We start from the raw sequence: 19,853 nt of genomic DNA, 5'->3' as shown, positions 1-19,853 counted from the left end.
CAATACAAAAGAGGGGAATGGATTCAAATAGGGATGGACTTGAAGAAGGAATATAATTTCTACAATGCAGGAGCTACACTTAGCCTATGCAGTGTCTTTATGTGAATAGATAAAAGCACCCCCACTGGACAGATGCAGCACAGAGGGTGCAAGACTTGGCAAGCAGATGGTGCCCTTGCGCCAAGAAAAAGGTGCCTCTTCCTCCTGGGATGAGGACCTAGCCCACACCAAAGAGCATGGTCTAGCAGGTGAAGGCGGGGCTGAATTGCAGCCTCACTTACTCCCTGGGCTGGGCACCCTTGTGCGGTGTGCAAGCTGCATAGCCTTACAGGGAAGCCCAACCTGGTACCAACATTGTCACTGGTACAGAATTGGCACTCAATTAAAATTTTAAAAAAGTAATTGGATGAAAGGAAAGATCACTTGGGCAGCTACTACTTCCCACTATGGCCAACTACCACTGCTATCCAGGCAGGAATCAATGAGGGCTTGACGTACATTGTGGTGATGGGAATGGAGAGAATGGACCATATCATTTGTCGTCCATCCTGGACACGTTTGTGAGCAAAAGGGGCCACTGTTCATAATTATGCTGGGAAGACAGGCGTAAATCAAGAACATCCGGGACAACAGAGACATAGGGTCACCCTAAATAGAGAGGAAAGGATGGTTGAGAGATTTTTAAGAGGAGGAATACAGAGACCTTGGAAATGACTGTGAGAGGAAGTCAAGAGAAACTTCAAAATTTCTTGTGTGGGAGACTGGGTGAAAGCTGCTGATAAAGCAGGTTTGTGTTGCTGGGGAGGTGACGAGCTTGATTTTGGACATGCTGATTCTTTACACAACCAGGTCTGTCCTTTTTGGGTGGTTCTAGAAAGGGAAGGAGGGGCTCCTGCTTGATCATATCCATTGTTGTGGAGACAGAAGCATTTGACTTAGAGTAAGCCCTTGATGTTTGTTTTCTCTATATATGTGAAGTCCCTCAATGATAAAATCTCATTGTTTAATAAAGGCCAGAAACTGATTTCTTATCAGCATTCTGTATCTGATCTCTTAAAAGAGCTACGGCTGACTATGCAGGGAAATAGCTAATGATATAATTGAAAAGGCATTAATAGCCTATACAATTCAATATTAGAGACACAGAACTTAAGGACTCTCTGGAGGTCATTTAAAACTAGGTGACCCCAGAGCATGCCGGTAGCCCTGATCATAAGTCATCCGGGGCACAGAGATACCTGAAGAACTCTTAGAGATCATCGAGGAAGATGGTCTGTCTGAGATTCTCTCTACTATTCGACAGCCTTTCAAGATTTCAGAAGGTCACTGAATAATAGCCAACTTCCAAATATATACAACTGCAAAGAAAATTTAGCTTTAAACTCTAATCCTCACTATGCCATATGTATCATGTGAGGCTGTTAAACCTCTAGAAGCTTCATTTCCTGGCTTAAAATTCATTATTTTACACTTTAACATTGAATGAACACAGACTTTTATATTTACATTCCCCTATAAAATAAATTAGAGAGCATTGCTCTTTGTGACAACAAGTAGAAAGAAATCTCTTTGGGTTATTCCATAATTAGGCTCCATCCTTTTTGGTTATGGGGGAAATGATATGATCATTTGGTGGTAAGTGATGCAGTGCCCCCATATGGATCTCCCAGTAGCCTGATTCCGTAATTCACCTTGGCAAAATAGAAAAATAAAAAATGTCTCTTCATCATTGCAAGAGGCCTGGGAGAACATCAAACGAGGATGAATAAAACATTTTCAGGGAATAAGTGGTTCAGTCACAGACTTAACTGTGGGTAAAACTTTGTGCTCAGGAGGGGGTTACGTGATGTCTTCGAACATTTGTGGGAAAGTTTCTCTGAGAACGTTGATTCCTTCCCTTCCGAATGGATGATCAGCTAAGATGTTAAGATGTTGAGTAACAAATTATCTTTCATTGATACTGTTTTTTTTTTAAGCTTGTTAAGGGATTAGAATAACAGCATTCCTTTCCCTGATGCTAAAGACTCACTTTTTTAAAAGCAGATAATTACATGATTGTTGCTTTATTTACTCCTGCATTGTAGCTGCCTGGCTGGTGTGTCAGCCTCTTAGGTAAATGACAGGCTGATTCCAGGATTGTCACAATCTATAGCTATCAAGCTTCAAATGCAAATCCGTTAATGCCAAGCCATCTCCCTCATGAGTGCCTTCTCATAGCATTAACGTTTATTAAAAATGCTTGCTCTTAAAGAGAAATGTTGACGTCCCAGAACAGAGGGAATATTGGGAAGTTTTAAGTCCCTCTTCTTTTTGATTCTTGTTGAGTGGAATTTTTTCAAGGCATTTGAGTTTATTCCTATACCTATTAAGAAGTAACATTTTTAGATTTTCTCCGAGGTTCAAAGGTGAAATTTTTGTCCTCATATTACTTGACCTTGAGTCCTGGAAGCCTGTGAGATGCAATGGTGATTGGCTTGAAAGTCAAGGACTTCAGGGGTGGGAGAAGTTCCCCACCAATTTTCTTACTGCAGAAAAGTGATCTGGGGGTCAGACATTCAAGAGACAAGGGAGAAGATACAACTTTAAGAGAAAGAAGCTGGTGTCTCCTTGGCCCACAGTGAAATCTCTTGTTTTGTGTGTGGTCTCAGGTCTCAGGATTTCATGGGCAGGCTGGCACACAGCTGGGGGGTCTAGTGGAGGCTTGAACAGCCTCCAGTGAGGGAAGCAGACCCGACTGAGGTGTCCTGTTAGGTGTGCAGTGGGAGTGTTAGGAGGGGCTTCGGGGTGCCAATGATGGCTGTGTGGGAAAACCTGCCATCTCCTGAGCCATGGAAATGAGGTGATGGAGATGCAGTAAGTCCAGGAAATGGGTGTTACAGAATTAGGCTTGTTTTGCCTGCCTCATGATATGCCTGCCTCATGATATGCCAATCACTGAGATGATGAGTTTGCAGCAGAGAAAGGGTTTATTCACAAGGCAGCCAAGTGAGGAGACAGAGAACAAGTCTCAAATCCACATCCCTGAAAATGGAGATTAGGGATATTTATGGGATAAATGGGCAGGGTGGTCTGCAATGTGGGGATACATGATTGGAGGTAAGGAAAAGTAAGCTAATTGATGCTCTGTGCAGGCATAGTCAAGCTTCATGGCTTTTCATAGGACACATGTTCACAAGATGGTGGTGTTAACATGATCTGAGATCTTTTGGCCCCCTGACATTAAGAGGTCACCTATAGGACACTCATGCAAATCCACTTGATGGTTTGGTGGTTTCTACTGGCCAGAACTGGACAAGACATTGACTCCTAGTTCCTGAAAAACAACTCAAGCACCTGTTACCATGGTGACCCAAGCATCAGAGATGTTATCTGTAAGGAACCTAGTGGGAGCTGGATAATATATTTCTTTCTCCATGAGTTTTAAGGATAAGCAGCACAGCTAACAATGGATGGGTGAACAACTAAAGGCTACAATTAATAACTGCCTGAAAAAAACACTTTAGTTTCCAGCTACCTAATCCTTAATGGCTAACCAACCACGGGTTTCATTGTCTTAATTTGGGAAAGCGACACTTTCCAGCTTCATGTGCCTCTCAGAAACCATCTTGCTAAATATTTTTTTGTCACATTCTTAATGTAATTTTATACCAATAGCATTTGCAAGAAGAGGCTCATTAGGGACCAAATAAAAGCTATTCCCAGGTATAATTGCATCAAACCAATTAGAACATATAAAATTCTTAATCTGGGCCCCATCGAGGCAGAGCTGGTCAATAGAGAGTTATACCCAAATAAATACTGTTGACTTACCACCCCTAGTTTGGCAGGAAGAATGCCAGACTTCTTACAAATTTTCTTTGTAAAGCACTTTAAAACCTGCCCTCCAGCTGCATCACTCGACCCTTCCCCTTTGACCTCACTGATCTGCCAAATTGAAAGACTTCCGGTTCCCTGGTTTTGTCATCCTCTCTAGACTTCTCACACGCTGTTTCTTCTTTCTGGAATTCCCTGGAGAAACTAAGCATTTAGCTTCTTCCCAAGACCCTGTTTTCTTTCTCTGGGACAGAACCCTGCCTCTTTTGCCTGTTTCCGTTTTGGGAGTTGTCTTGCTTCTGAACGCCAGACAAGTCTGAACTCCTGCAGTTTGTTGCCAGGTCTGCCTGACGCCTGCCTGCCTGTGTAGACCTCTGTGCATTGTCTGCTCCAGAAGTTCAGTTCCTTCTTGCGGGGCCACCCTGGGTTGGCTGCTCACTTGGACTGCTTTCACTTGTCTGTGTCATGTTCTCCAAGTACATGTCCACACACCGGGCATGCTCCCCTACAGCATCTGTAGCTGAATTTGCTCACAAGAGCTTCCTTCCTCCCAGCCTTTCCTAATCCATCCATCCTGCCCTGCTCTGCCTTTGCCAGAGCTTTTTCTTTCCCTGGGGGCTTTTAGGGTAGGAGGAAAAATAAACTATGACTGGACTCATTTGGAATTTGGCTGTCTATCTTGTTCTTCTCTTCCTTTTGGATTTATTTTTAAAACATTCAGGGCTCAGGGGAAGTGAAAATCCTTCTCAAGGGGCTTAGGCACTCTACTCTGACCCCCAGAGCATCGTTGCTCATCCTTCAGGTCTCAGCTCAGACATTGGCTGTGGGAAGAGCCCTCAGGTCTGGCAAGGGCACCCCTCCTGGGGACATTCTCCATCTTAGCTTTACTGCACTGTATCTAACCACCAGACCACGCAGTCTCAGGATGATGACTAACTTTAAGAACTGATTATCTATTGCTGTATCTTTAGCACTCAGCCCAATAGGTGCATGAATGAATGAATGAATGATGAATGATTTGTCTATACATCTCCCACTGGTTAGCTCTCTTGCCTAGGACATCTCAGTGGGAGAAGGGGATCTCTTTCTTCTCTTATTCCAGCACTTTCCAGCTGCATGACCTTGAGTAAATAACCTCTCTGTGCCTCAGTTTCCTCATCTATAATAATAGTAACACCCACCTCATAAGGTCTTAGGAGCGTTAAATGAGCTCATACACATAGAGCACTTGGAACGGTGCTCTGGACATAATTAACCCTCAGTAAATGTTATTATTCAATTATTTCCTGTGTTTCCCTTGGTGTTTTCACGGGATTACTAAACCAATGGGTTTTTTGGTCAAAATTGATTAATAGAATAAAATAAATCACTGGCTGGACCTTCCCCTCGCACTGGGTTGGGGGGAATTAGATAAACACAGCTTTATTTTCCTTTTTTTTGCTCCTCCATTTGACTCCTCCTGTGTTTTTGGGAGGAACTCAGGGTATTGAGGGGCATGGGTGGGTACTTCCGTTGATGGCCCTTAGGGCTAAATGGCTTTGCAAGCGACCCTTAGAGTTACCTAATGTTTGCCTTAAGTTTGAGAATCTTTTAATGGTTTTACAAGGCGAAAAAAAAAAAAATACAAAAATCCTATGTGAACACTGATAAAGTTAAAATGGTGTCTGGGACAAAATGGAACCTTGTTTGTGTTGGGCTGGTCTTTGTAGCCCAACTTGCAAAGACCTCCAAGCTGGCCTCTGAGCTGTCTGCCAGTGGGAAGGTCTCCAGGAGAACAGCCTCCTCTGCACCCAGAGAATTCTTCAGTTTCACAGTTGCTGCTGTAGGACCTACAGAGATTTGGGGATTCTCCTTTTTCATTCTTTTAAAATAAGCAATAAGGCAGAGGTTCCAAGGCATCAAAGGGTTTTTCTATTTCTCTTTAATTCTCTATCTCAACGAGTAGTGAATGACATCTGAATATTCCCTACACTGGTTTCAATCCCCTGCTGGTGAGATACATTTTTCCAAAAGGCTAAGCAGTTCTAGACCTCCACTTTCAAGGGCAAAGTGGGCAGAGAGGGTTGATTCAAACGGGTTGGGGCTGTTTTATCCCTTTTTATTGTCTCCCATGTAGTAGAAGGTCAGTGTTAATATCCAATCTGAATTTAATCACCCCATTTGAAGCAGGTTCATAGTTAAGTCCACCTCTGCTCTATGGGAGCAACATTGAACAGCAAACTGGCACAACTTTTGTGGAGAGAGGTGTCTCCAAGGAATCTCACAGGTATTACAGGTTCCACCTGTTGCAGTATTTGTCTTTTTGGAAAAGGTGCCTGCAGACCTCAGTGTTACTTGCTTAATATTCATAGATTCTCAATTCCATTTTTCCTTCCAGAGAGAGGAAGCATTATTAATTTCATGGTGTGTGTCAGAGGGGTTTTAGGAATTTGATCAAGCAGAGCCACTATCAGAAAAGCCAATAGATGATTTGGAAATGACATTATTCTGGCCTTAATAATGGAGGGGATGATGGTTGTATTGGTTTTCTATTGCTGCTTAACAAATTAACACAAGTTTAGCAACTTGAAGGATTGACTGGGTTCTCTGCTTAGGCTGAACTGAAAGTGTGAGCTGGACTGGGTTCTAATCTGGAGGCTCTTGGGGAAGAATCCACTTCCAAGATCATTCTGGTTGTTAGCCAAATTTAGTTCCTGCGGTTGTAGGACTGAGGTCCCCGCTTTCTTGCTGGCTGCTGACTGGACAGCTCTCTGGTCCTTGCAAGTGGCCCCCTCCATCTTCAAAGCCAGCAACTGTATTGTTGAGTCCTTCTAGTGCTTCAAATCTCTTTGACCTCCTTTTCTGCCACCAGAAAAAACTCTCTGCCTTAAAAGAGTTCATGTGATTAGACTAGGCTTACCTGAAGAATCCCTTTTTTGATTAAGTCAAAATAAGTTGATCAACAATCATTTAATTGTATCTGCAAAATCTCTTTTCCCATGTAATGTAACGTAATCATGGGCACAATAACTCATCGTATTTACAGTCCTGGAGATCGGGATGGGAAATCTTGGGTGGTCAGTTTAGAATTCCATCTACCACAGCTGTCAAATATTGTTTTCTGAAATTAACTCTTCACTGAAGCCAAGCTCCATGGAATCCCTTCCTTGCTCTTGTGTGCCTGTGATCTTGCGATTTGCTGCCTATGCCCTGTATTCTATCAAGGGAATTTTTCCTGTGGTTCAGAGAGGGTACCAGTCTCCCAGGGCACTGATCCCTGGGGCTCATCTGTTGGTTTTGGACTTTGAGGATTGGGTCTGAAGCCCCCCTCTTCGCTTGGACCTCCCAAGGAGGCATCTGAGAAGCAGAGAGAAATCAACAGAACCCCTGCCAGCCTCCAAACCTGTATGTTTTAGTGTTGAAAATAAATAAGAAATTGCTGCTGTATTCACAGACCAACAATTATCTCATTAAATAACTTCTCAGACCTTCATTTAGCCATTAGGAAAAGATGTTTTGATAAAGAACATCTGGTGGTGTTTTCAATTAAATTTTGTACCACTAAACTTTGATTAAAAACTGATTTAAAATTTTAATAGCCCCTTCTTTAGAAGATGGCTAAATGCAAAAAAGAAAAATGTCACTTATTTAAATTGGTTTTTTCCCCTCCTTTGTTGCTCTGTTTTAACCAGATTCCCATTAATGACTGTTTAAAACCCACACAGTTTTGGATGCTGTAAATCTAGCTGCATAAATAAGATTACCATAACAATACTGCTGTTCTCACTCTTTTACTATTGATACCTCATTTTATTTTTATGCTTTAATTAAATTGAGTATATTTTATGTTTCAGTTTGCTTTAAAACAACCACAGCGCATATAATTGACACTATTTCATCTTTGTTAGAAAGTGCTGAGTTGAATTAAACACACCAGTTCCATTTCCTTTTACATTTAATCTGTGGAAAAACTAAGACAGAAATAATATGAACTGTATTTCTTTTCCAAGTTGCCCTGATAGGTGAAAATAACTAACCACCTAGAAATTACTAATAAAGACTGAAATGAAATCTTTACTGTTAGCCTAACTCTTATCTATATAAAAATAGATATTTAGCAGCATAAAGTAATTTTTCCCAAATGGTATATAACAATAAACATATTATTGCTATTCAATGTATTCCACATAAAACATAAATCTTCAAGCACATATTTTGATATACTTTTACTTAAGCTATCATGTTTAGCCTAAGTATTTTTGGTGAGGAAATGATATTATGCCACGTTTCTATAGATCAGGGCTCAGCAAACTTTTTTGGTAAAGGGCTACATAGGAAATATTTTCAACTTTGTGAGCTATACTTATCCTGAAACTATACAACTCTGCCTTGGTAGCATGAAAGTAGCCATAGACCATATGTAAACAAATGCTCTATTCCAATAAAACTTTATTTATAAAAACAGATGGTGGGCCAGGTTTGATCTGTGGGCAGTAGTTTGTTGACCCCTACTCTCGAGGACAATGACCAAGCACTGGCTAATTTCACAGCTGAGGAAAATCAATTCATGGTTTAGGGTCCTGATCAGGATACCTTTCTTATCATAGATAGGGGTTTTTTTTTGTCTTACAATAGTTTGTCTTAATTTAATCTAGTGATTCCCACCTTAGAATTTCTTCTCACATCTTGTCTCTTAAAGTGGGGACCCAGGCTCCTCAACATTTCCTCAAGTCTAAATTAACTTAACAAATAATTATCTTGATTAAAATTTAATATTTTCTCCAGTGGTTCAGACTATAACTACAGTATATTATCTTGCGCACAAACTTGGCTTAAGTTGGGCAAGACTTTGCAAGCACTCAGCTTCATACCATTGTACTTCAGATTTAGTGCCAGTTTTGGGTGAGAAGAGGGTTAAGTACAGTGAAAATGCCAGGAAGCAGTTTCTTAATGGAATTTGGTAACTGGATACTATTATTTTGCCAATAAAAGTCAGGAAAGATATTTCTCCTTGTTTTTTGTGCATGATGCTAGTTTTCCCCTCATATACAAATGTGCCTGGAAAACGTGATGGGTGCTTGGCCTGTGTTCATGTGATGTTCCCATAGTGCCTTTGCCACCCATTGCTTTCTGTGGGCACAGCATTCTTATTCAAGAGCAGTTACTGACAGCTATGTCAGTTGCTTTGTGGCAGAATAGCTGCCTCTCGGTCTGTAGTTGCTGACACACGTCACTTATGAAGGGCATATTGCCTCAGTGAAAAGTCGGAGTGTGGACGATGTTAATTTTAAGAGGAGTGTACTTCTGGCCTGCCAAGCATCCTTCCTATATGACTGGACTGAGGGGACCTATGTAGAAACAAAGCAACCCTCTTCCTTAAAGTGCTAATATTTTGTCATCTAGGCAACATTGCCTTACTTGTTTAAACCACATGGTGCTAAATATAACTCTGCAATGGGTTGTGTGGGAGGCATTAATAATACTTATACCCACCATTTCTTGAGGGTCTGTTATGTTCTAGGAATTTCAAATGTGTTTTCTCTAGACCTTACAATATCCTGTGAGGTAGGAATTAGTAGCACCATTTTACTTGTATGGAACTTCGAAGATTTTAAGTGACTCACAGAAGACGGTGAAGCTAGTAAATGGTGGGGTTGGGATTCATGCTCAGCCGACTTTGGAAACAAAGCCCTTGTCTTTTCTCTTGTGATACGTGCTCTGATATAGCTCCAGGCCGGTGGTTCTCAAATGCCATACTGTCCCCCCCCCCCCCCCCCGCCAAGAGCAATTAAGTCACATCTCTAGAGTGGGGTCTGGACATAGTTATTTTTCAAAAGAACCCCAGGTGATGTTACCATTGCAGCCAAGGTTGATAACCATTGGTCTCAGGGGTAAAATCTAGAGACAGCCTGCATTTGGGTAAAGACTGGGCTTATCCTGGTTGTTAAGTGGGGAAAATTTATCCTTATCACCCTCACTGCCTCTTTCCATCATTTTGTGGTGCCACAGCACTCTCCCATGGCCCCTTCGGGAACCCGTGCCCTCTGTGAACACACTCAGAGCAGCCTCTTGCACCTGGCGTGGGTGACACACTTGAGCTCCATCTCATTGTGAATAAGTCTGTGGGTTATCACTGCTAGAGGTCTTTGTGTGGCATTTTATTTTCTGATTCTTACCTTTCTCTTGGAAAGAAGGCTGGAGTAAGTCCCTAATAAAGGTTGCAACAAGGTGGTTCCTGAGTTTGGGGAAAGGAGTGACTAATTCAGAATGGCAGAATCTGGGAAAGAGGTGAAATCTGAGTTGAATTCTGAAATGAGGCTATAACATCTATAGACTGATAGTGGGGTTGGGCTAGTTGGGGGTCAGCCTTTCTGGCAGAGAGGGCACAGCTTGAGGCAAGATCTAGAAGCAGGGAATATAGGATGACCCAACAAAACAGTTTGAGTAGTGTCTTCATAGTGAGTGGCCCACATGAACCGGGTAGAGAATGAGTACACTTGTGTGTAGTGGGAGGTAACTCTGCAAAGGTGGTGACTCCCCTCTGAGACAAGTTTCAGTATCTGCAACCACAGATCCCTCTGGAGACCCAGCACCTTCTGTTACCCTCGGAAAGGGCAGTCTATGACCTTTCCCCCTTGACCTGGCTATTGGACCAAGGGAAGATGCTAAAACTAAGGGCACAAGTCCATTGCTGGCTAGAGAACCAATCAGATGATCTCTCTTGGGACTTCGAACCAATAATCACAGAAATTTCATAGCAGAAGGTACTGGGCGTGAAAGGTCGTGCATTTACTGGGTGCTGATTATCTGCCTCATGCTGTTTTAGGGCCCACGGCTGCTGGGATGTAAAAGACAAAGTCCTACTCTCATCGAGCTTATGTTAAAGTGGGGAAACGGACAAGCAAATAGGTAAGACATTGTCAGGTGGTAATTGTCTTAGTCCCCTTGGGCTATTGTAACAAAGTACCATAGACTGGGTGGCTTCTAAACAACAGAAGTCTATTTCTCATGGTTTGAGAGGCTGGAAGTCCGAGATCAGAGTGCCCCCGTGGTTGGGTTCTGGTGGGGGACCACTTCCTGGTTTGCAGACAGCCATCTTTTTGCTGTATCCTAACGTGGCAAAAAGAGGGCTACATAGCTCTCTGGCTGCTGCTGCTGCTTTTTTTTTTTTGAGGAAGATTAGCCCTGAGCTAACATCTGCTGCCAATCCTCCTCTTTTTGTTGAGGAAGACAGGCCCTGAGCTAACATCCGTGCCCATCTTCCTGTACTTGTATGTGGGATGCCTACTGCAGCATGGCTTGCCAAGCAGTGCCATGTCCGCACCCGGGATCCGGGCCAGCGAACCACAGGCCGCCAAAGCAGAACGTGCAAACTTAACTGCTGCGCCACTAGGCCGGCCCGGGCCTCTTCTTGTAAGAGCACTAGTCCCATTCATGAAGGCTCCACTCTCATGACCTAATTACCTCCCAAAGGCCCCACCTCAAACAACATCGCACTGGGGATTCAGTTTCAATATATGAATTTTGGGGGGACAAAAACATTCGGTCCATTGCAGTGATAAAGGCAACGAAATGATAAAACAGGGCCATCAGATAGAGTATAATTGGAAGAGACAGATATCATCAAATAGGGCAGTCAGGGAAGGGCTTACCAAGAAGGTGACAGAGCGTATGGGAAGGGGGTCCATGGCAAACAAATAGGAAGGTAGTTGACCGGGGATGAGGGGTGAGTCCGAGAGGGAACTAGAGATGGGAGGGGCCACGTGGTCCTCGACAGATTTAGGGAGCCACAGGTGATTCCTGGTGGATTTCTAGTTCCTTTCAGCCCCAGAGCTATTTCCTCCCTTGCATTCCTTCAACAACATCTCCACACACATGCTCACACACGCACCCACACACAAACGCCCTCTTTTGAGCTAGCTTGAGTGGGTCTCCCGTTTCACAAGCCGAAGTGCTTCAACTAAAAACTGGGATAAATTGAGGAAGATCCTCAATAGCAGTCTGGGGTTTGCGACTTTGTTCTGTCTCAGAAGGGGCTTTTGAGCAGTGTAGAGTGTGTCTTCATGCTCTGGTGTCAGGGAAAACATTCCTTTTTCGAGGATGGAAAGCTACTGATTGTACTGAAGCATGCATTCCTCTGCCAACTGCTGGAACAAGAAAAACAACCACCGCCACCCTGAGCCAGCAATCTGGGCAGCCGCCACCTGTTCTCAGTGCCTGTGCGTTGTGTTTAGCTTAGCTAGGCAGCTCCAACAGCACCTGGGATGCAAAAACATCCTGAATTTCTCCAAACACCGCAGCAGGGCTGTTTAAACAGCATGATATTCAGGAAATAGTCATTATCTCCACACCTCCTGCATCCAGTGGGTGGATTATTGGATGAGCTTCAGAGGGCAGCTCCAGCGAGTGCCAAGACCTACTGGCCCAGATCTCCCATCCATGTGGATGCACTGCCAGTGGGGTGATGGAGCCGGGCCGCTCCTCAGGATGCTGGAGAGGAATTTGGGCTGGGGTGGGGTGGGCGTCTGTGGGATCCTCTCCACACCTCAAATGAACTGTCTGCATCAGCGCAAAAGATGGGTACAGATTTGCCTGGGGAAGGGGAGAGACTACTGTTGTGGAACATATTTTCCATGGGGAGGGGGGGTGGGGGCAGTTTGGCCAATTCCGGGGGAGAAGGATGGAGGAGGCAAAAGAGTCTCACTTCTCTTCACTTCCCCAGGAAGGAGTGGAGACACTGTCAGCCATCACCTGGTGTCTCCCTCCCTTGGTTTCCCCTTTCCTTCCCACATCTGGCAGCAATCAAAGCTGACCTTCAGAGGTAAAGCAATTGTCATCAGTTTGGGCTGGAGGAAGTTCTCATCAAGGAAACAGAGGTTGGTAGTCAATAACTATATGAGACTTTTAAAATACTCTTCATTTTACAGCTACATATGGTAACCCTCTGGGGTACTCTGATGTGCCTGCCTATTCCTTTGTCGTTTTTAAACTTTACTTAAAAGTCAAACCCTTTATTTAAGTGAATTTTGTAGAGCTGGATTAAAAACCAGGTCAGCTGAGCTACTTCCTACGGAGGCCACTCTAAGGGACTCCGGAATAAATCAGAAACATGGTACTTTTTAACTCAGGTTCCCACCTGCTATTATCTTCAAGAGTGTCAAAAGGTATATTGTTCCTAATCTTAATGACGTACGTAGAGGCCTTCATGTGGAATCAAAACCAAAAACAAACACAAAACACTTTTTGATGGTGCTGGCCCGTTTTGTCTGAATGTTGTTAGGGCTCCAGCAAGCGTGAAGTTTGGTTGGGCCCAGCAATCCCAGCCAGCCAGCCAACAGCGGCCCGAAGGCGGCAGCTGCAGTCAGCTGAAATTCTGAAACCCAACAGCGTGTCACTTGGTCCCGCTTACTGAGAACAAATGATTTATATTATCATATAAATTTTAAGCCCTTAACGTCTCCTAACGTATCCTATCTGGCTTGGATATATCCACATTTACATCCTAAATAAGAACACATGTTTCAGAAAATAGAGTGTTTTGTTAACAAGAAAGACAAAACAAAACAGGATAAAAGCACATTGAAAAAGCCACATAAGCTACTTCTATCCCCAGTCAGTCTGACGGGCTGGGTGTGAACGTGCAGTGCTTCGTGGTTAGGAATAATGGAAAATCAGTGAAATGAAAGTCAACTGCAAATAAGTTAAAATATTATATTAATAATAAGTGTACATAATTGTCTCTTATTCTGAACATAAAGGGTTATAATTTTTGTCAACAGAAGTCAGTTAATTTCTTTCTACTCTCACTGTATATTCTCACCCAATATCTGGAGAATGGGCACAAACCATTAGCCAGTCCAGAGAAACCACGTGCCCCTGACTAGCCTGATTAGGTGGAATCCCAATAATTGGTTTTTGTTTTGTTTTGGGTTTTTTTTTTTGAGGAAGATTAGCCCTGAGCTAACTGCTGTCAATCCTCCTCTTTTTTGCTGAGGAAGAGGGGCCCTGAGCTAACATCCATGCCCATCTTCCTCTACTTTATACAAGGGAGACCTACCACAGCATAGCGTGCCAAGTGGTGCCATGTCTGCACCTGGGATCCGAACTGGTCAACCCCGAGCTGCCGAAGCAGAACATGCGCACTTAACCGCTGTGCCATCAGGCCAGCCCCCCAATAATTGTTGAATGGGAGTAAGGCCTCTCTGGTTGAAGTGGGATCCTAGACCCCTAGCCTCCTTCTCTTCTTTCCCTGTGGCTGCTCTACTGGATCATCCTACAGCCAGTAGACCCTTGTTCCTAATCTTCGTTTCTTTCTGTACATTCACTAGTCTGCCCTCACTCCATTCTTGTATCTTCCACCACCTCTAAGCTGGTGGTTCCCAAATGCCAGAGCTCAGGGCAGCCCTGATGCCTGACAAAGTTCATACTCCATGGCAAGTGGTGAAAGAAGACATAAGCACTGGTTAGGAAGTTTCTGCAAGGCCAAATTATTCAATTTAAGACATTTTCCTTCATTATGAGATACTGCCTACCCTACTTGTATGGTGGTTAAAGTATTCTTTCTTTTATGAAATGATGAGGATAGCAGATTAAAAAAAAATAATCCTTTTGGGGCCGGCCCCATGGCGTAGTCGTTAAGTTTGGTGTGCTCCACTTCAGTGGCCTTGGTTCATGGGTTTGGACCTTCAACACTTGTCAAGCAATGCTGTGGTGGAGACCCACATATAAAGTAGAGGAAGATTAGCACAGATGTTAGCTCATGGTTAATCTTCCTCAGCGCAAAAAAAAAAAAAAACAAAAAACCAAACCTTTTTGGGGCTAATTATTAACCCTGTATTAGTCCCCAGGATTTTCATTAAAATTGTACTTGTTTATAAAATTCTAAAGTCTGGGCACCACTGTTTTAAGGTACATTTTAAAGATGATCTATGTTTTACTGAAAAAAAGGAAGTATGACTTTTTTTTCTGATTACAAAGTTATATATATTCATTTAAAAATTTAGAAAATACAAATATGGTAGCATCGGTGACATTAAAAAGTATTAACGTATAAGTAATCACAGCTTTCCCCATTCGGCTCCTTTACTAAGGAGGGTAGGATCTGGTGTTTTGCTGTGCTGACTGAGGAAACATGAAGCTGCAGAACTGGAAGGAAGAGGGAGACTAGACTGATATTTAGTGGAAAGAGCCTGGAGCCGTCGGAAGAAGAGAAAAGATTGCAGGAACGTGGTTGGAGTGGGAGGGAGAGTAAGAAGGATGGAATTTTGCATGGAGCTGCTGAGGAGAAATATCAAAAAACAGATTTAAAGAAGTTTTCCCAATTGTCATTGCCCAATTGCCTCTTTTCCAGTCTCTTCAAAATAATTCTGTAAAGATTGAAATTGCTTTTCAATGTCTTCTTTTGGATTCTTTTGCATTTAAAGCTGTGTGGAGACTGACCATGAAATACCCAGTCTCATTTGGGTTACAAAGAGAAAAACGAAGTAGAAAATATTCAAAATTCAAAATCCCATCTTCAGAATCTGTTAGGTTTTTAAAACATGATAAAGATGGTATTTCACCTTTATTATCTTTCATTCTTCTGAGGAAAGCAAGTACATCAGAAAATATGTCATGTGTTTTTCAAGCCAGTAGAAACTTACTAGCCACTGGCTTCTCTTGATAATGGTACTCTAGTGTCATCATTAGCTTCATCTCTGCTATGATGCTTCTTTCTGACAAAGCCCTCCTGGCTGCTAGAACTTGTGACCGATGCTTTAGGTGCCATCTCAGAGGCCTTGACACACTAAAAGCTTCCTTTCCTCCTATGGTGGAGAATTCTCTTCCACACAGAGAATTGTTGATCAACCATCTTCAGCTTAAATGATTATGTAGAGCTTCTAGTACCAAATAATATATAGATTCCATTCCACAACCGTGTATACACTCTTTCACCAAAACAAATAAACGGCAGAAATTGTGGAGTATAAAATGCTACATGATTTCAAAACATCCAAGGCTCAAATCAGGGCAGAGTCTCACTCAAGGAGGCCCCTTCAAAAGGGTTGGGAGGGGTCTTCCCTAGGGAAGCTTCATCCTTCTTCTATCTGGACTGAGATGAGAAGCCTTTTGGTTTCCAGAATTCCATGCCTGGATATGTTTCCTTGATGTTCTTTCAGATGATTAATCCTCCCTCCAATTTCTTCCTCTTCTTCTCCCCTACGGCAACCCAAATAAGTTTAAAATTCCTGCAGGTTTTTGACAAAAAGGAGGGTTGACATAAAAAAATTTTATGACTAAAAATGCCCATATAAACATTGTAGAGTTGTTCAAAAATTTTTTAATAAAAATTTCCTTTTGTGAGAAGGACTAGAGAAGCAATGTCAGAGTCCCTTGTCCTGGCAATCTTTAGTTTCTGACCTTTTTTCTGTAGTGATCAGGGTACCTCCTGCCTTACCCTTTTCTCTCTTGTCTATTTCTGGACAGTTGCTCTTGACCTCCAGGGATTTCTTGGCACTTCTGAAAACCGTGGGGTTTTTTCCTCCCATGTCTCCACGGTGTCTGATAATTACCTTTAATATCATCTTCAGTAATCTCTGTTGCATGTTAGTTCAACAAACATGTAGTAAGCAGCTTCTATATGCGAGGCCTGTCTCTTGGGACTGGAGACAGAGACAAAGATCACTGAGATCCTGGTTCCTGCCCTTGACGCTGGGAGAAGGAAAAACCCCATATTGATTCTCTATGCACAATCCCACTGAATTGTCAACGACCCACACCGTTATATAGATATGACGGTAAGTGGAGGGGTTGGGAAGGACACCTAGATCTGCCTGACTCTAAAGCTCTGTTTCTGCTCTTTCCACTCTGCTGCACAACCCCAGACTTGGCTGGGGAGCAAAGCCATCACACTTGGGGCAAGAGAACCACACCTGAGTATCCACCATGTGACTGGCACTTTAGAAATATGGTTTACAGGACAGAAAGTTTAGTCATTGAACTAGTCTTTCCACTTGCACATGGAGAGAGGGTTGAGATGTTTTTTTAATTGGGGGAGTCAGGTGCATATTCAGGGGCTGAGAGTAAGAGAGTGGTGGAAAGGAAGTATTATGATGAAGCTGGGGGTAGAAAGTCAATATTTCAAGATACAGCAAGAGGCAAAATGGACAAGAGCAAGAGAAAGTTGAGGTCTTTTTCTCGTAAGGGAGGTGGTATAGCATTTATCCTGAGATGAGTTTGACGGAGGGATGATGGATAATGAGGTAAGCATATCCAAAGATTGAGAGGAGAGAGTTTGGAGTATTTATCCGTACGTGGGTTTTCTCAGAGGCCAGTGGGTCCTATGATGAAGGTAGCATTGGATAATCTGAGACGAGTTTGGCTGTCCTAAAATGCAAGAGGTAAACTGTTTCCATTAGAGGTAGAAATTAGAGTAAAATAGATACACATGAAGTAGTTGGGATGGGAGCGCGTATATGTTCGGTATCGCCTCTATCTATAACAGTCACATAAAACAAGCCAGAAAAGAAAGTTAGTGAATACAGCAGCTCTGGGCAATTATCAGATCCATAAAGAGTAGAAGAATTTCAGTCAGTAGAGACCTTCCTGAAAGAGATGATATAGAGGCCACCATTACGCCTAAGTATCAATTGATGGAGGGAACCGTCTCCATTCTAACTTGGAGGAAGGAGAAAGATGATTAAGTCATTAGTTAGACAAAGCAAGAGCTGACAACAGTGATAAAGCATTGGTGTATCTGAGGGAATTTTTTTGTGCTGCTCTAACTGCAATATTTTTTACTTTTGAAAAAGAACGCGAAGTCAACTAATTTATCTTGCTGACTATATAAAGCATTAAAAATCTGTTTAATGACATTCGATTATATTAAATGGTATGTTTCTCCTCTTCAAATCCTCTGTGATTCCAGTGTGTCTACCTGCTAGTCCTGTTTCCCTCATTAGGCACCTGGGAGCAACCAATGAAGTCAGTTGTAGGGCTGGAAAGGCACAAACAACCTCTTCTGGCACTTACTGAGGTTCCAGGCATGTCCTGTGGAATTTTACAGCTTCTGTCCCTAGGACATTGCACTGGGCTGATTTCTCTTATAAACTGGATTCGTGTTTTACTTGAGCTGATCCTGGGCTGAATTGGAAAGTAGGTATCTAAGGTGTCTCTCTGTATTTCCTTTCCATGACTCTCTTCCTGTTCCTTGCGTCTCTTCCCAGTCAGGGTGTTTCATATTCTCATAAAGTCTGTGCTCAGTGCCTGTCAACTTAGGAGACATCTCTGCTAAGGCGGAGATAATATTTAGCCCTCTCAGTGGTACTGGAATTTTTACAAGGGCCATTTAGAGATCCCAGTTTGAACTCTAATGAAACAAATTTACAAGGGTGAAAGTTTTCAGTATCATAATAGGCTGCTGAGGGGGCCGGCTCCGTGGCCGAGTGGTTAAGTTCGTGCTCTCCGCTTCAGGGGCCCAGGGTTTCGCCGGTTCAGATCCTAGGCGTGGGCACTGCTCGTCAGGCCATGTTGAGACAGTGTTCCCCACAGCACAGCCAGAGGCACTCACAACTAGAATATACAACTATGTACTGGGGGGCTTTGGGGAGAAGAAGAAGAAGAAGAAGAAAAAAAGGAGATTGGCAACAGTTGTTAGCTCAGATGACAATATTTTTTTTTCTGCTTTTTCTCCCCAAACCCCCCTGTACACAGTTGTATATCTTAGTTGCAGGTCCTTCTAGTTGTGGGATGTGGGACGCCGCCTCAACGTGGCCTGACGAGCGGTGCCATGTCTGCACCCAGGATCCGAACCCTGGGACGCCGCAGCGGAGCGCGCGAACTTAAGCACTCGGCCATGGGGCCGGCACCTCAGGTGACAATATTTTTAAAAAAGTCTGCTGAGGGAGGGATTTTGGGTAGGGGAAACTTTTGTGAGCCCTTGAATTCTATCTGGGATGAACTTGTACTTAGGATCTCTGAGCTCACCAGACTCTGAGGTCTTGGAGCTATGATTAGCATGAAGCTGATGCTCACATAAACTGTTCTCTTCCTCTTTTGACCAACAATGACCAACCACCTACCTTCTGCAGGGTGTAGAAGTATCTGCTAGCCAAATTAGTCAGTAATGCTTAATGCTTTTCAGCATCAGAAAGTGATAGCAGCAAGGATGAAGTTTGGTCTAGCTTGCGGGGAGATAATGACACCTGGTACGTGTGCTGGTTTCCATTTGGTCCCATTCACGGAAGCGGAAAGTGCATACAGCCTAGGGTAGGTCAGGCCATCAGAGATCTAAGTTGTTAAATGGTGGCTGGGCCTGGGAATCTGGGGTGACTTTTGAGGAATTCAGTTCTGAAAAGACTGAAGAATATGAAGCTGCCTTCATCTTAGTCAAATGCAGATAATCAATCTGCCCTTTGCATGCCATAAACTAGGACCTTGGAAGTGAAGACAAAAAGTCCAGGATGGAAAATTGGCTGGAGAAGGTCCAGCCTGACCTGGATGTAGACATTTCTCCTGCCTTGTCTTGTCTCTTGCTACAAATCATCCTGCAAGGAATAGGCAACAGCATCTTCAATTCACACACACTTGAAGGATGGTGACTTCCACATTATCCATGGTGAAATTCACAACTAACAATCAATATGTATTTTCAGGCAAAGAACCATCATTCATTTCTGTTATCGGACAGTCTCAGGCAGAAATCATATCTTTTGTGACTTGAATGCGCAGCATTTTCAACTGCTTTATGACTGTGACTGAGAATAGGGCTTTGCTCTGACTGGTATTTCATTGCTGCAGTTTTCTGAACTGCCATTTGCAGCAGGGTATCCAGAACAAGTGTGAGTTTTGGGAGGAAGAGAAGGAGGAGGAGAAGGAAAAAAAAGTTGTCTGTAGGGAAACGGCTATTTTTGTTAGCTTGAAGGAGCTTAATTTGTTATCATTGACACTGAGTGTAATGTTGATTTAACTTTTGCACTGGGGGTATTGATTTTACACTGAAAAGCCAGACACTAGCCATTGTCTAACAATGACCAGCACAATCAGAATTTCAGACCGAGCATGATGTAGAGGAGGAACGACTG

The sequence above is a fragment of the Equus caballus genome, chromosome 3 (genome assembly GCF_041296265.1).
Source record: "Equus caballus isolate H_3958 breed thoroughbred chromosome 3, TB-T2T, whole genome shotgun sequence".
In the NCBI taxonomy this organism is placed as follows: Eukaryota; Metazoa; Chordata; class Mammalia; order Perissodactyla; family Equidae; genus Equus; species Equus caballus.
This window is presented reverse-complemented; position numbering follows the sequence as displayed.